We start from the raw sequence: 754 nt of genomic DNA on the forward strand, positions 1-754 counted from the left end.
TGGTTATGGTGCTTGACTGCTGACCTGAAGGTCGCGGGATCTAATCCCGACCGCGGCAGCCGTATTTCTATGGAGGAGAAATGCTAGAGGCCCGTGTACTTGGATTTGGGTGCACGTTAAAGAACCCCAGGTGGTCGAAATTTTCGGAGCCCTTCACTATGGCGTCCCTCATAATCATATTGTGGTTTTGGTACGTAAAACGCCAAAAATAATTATTATCGTTACTTTCAAATGTACTTTGAAAAACCATAGTGGTGGACCGCCAGCAACTTCATTTTCAAACTGCTTTTCTATCTCACGCGTCATATGCTGTGACGCTGTTAGCAATGCATGTTTCCTTGGGATCCTTGTGCGTGTCACCTGGACACCCGGACAAGGAACGGTGCTAACTCGAGAGGAGCGGAGCGCAACCTATCGTTTGAAATACCAGCTGCTTTCCTTGCGGTGCAATAGTTTGATACTTCACAGCGAGATCTATGCGTCGATCTTGTCTGCGGGAAAGTAGTGATGCGGGATACGGGAAAGTAGTGCGATACTAGTTCTTTCATCACAGTGGTGTATCTCCTCTTCTGAATGATTGACCAAGAGAGAGAGAGAAAGGAGAGAGAGAAAACTTCTTTATTTCGATAGTACAGCATCGGAGAGGCTTTCTTTTACAGAACGATTAGAGCTCGGACCGCGTCCCTCGTCCTTGCGACCAGTTGTATCTGCTCCTCAAGATCAGAGCTGGCCAAGGTTCTGTCCCAAAGCTTGT

This window comes from Rhipicephalus sanguineus, chromosome 6, assembly GCF_013339695.2.
Source record: "Rhipicephalus sanguineus isolate Rsan-2018 chromosome 6, BIME_Rsan_1.4, whole genome shotgun sequence".
NCBI classification, from domain to species: Eukaryota; Metazoa; Arthropoda; class Arachnida; order Ixodida; family Ixodidae; genus Rhipicephalus; species Rhipicephalus sanguineus.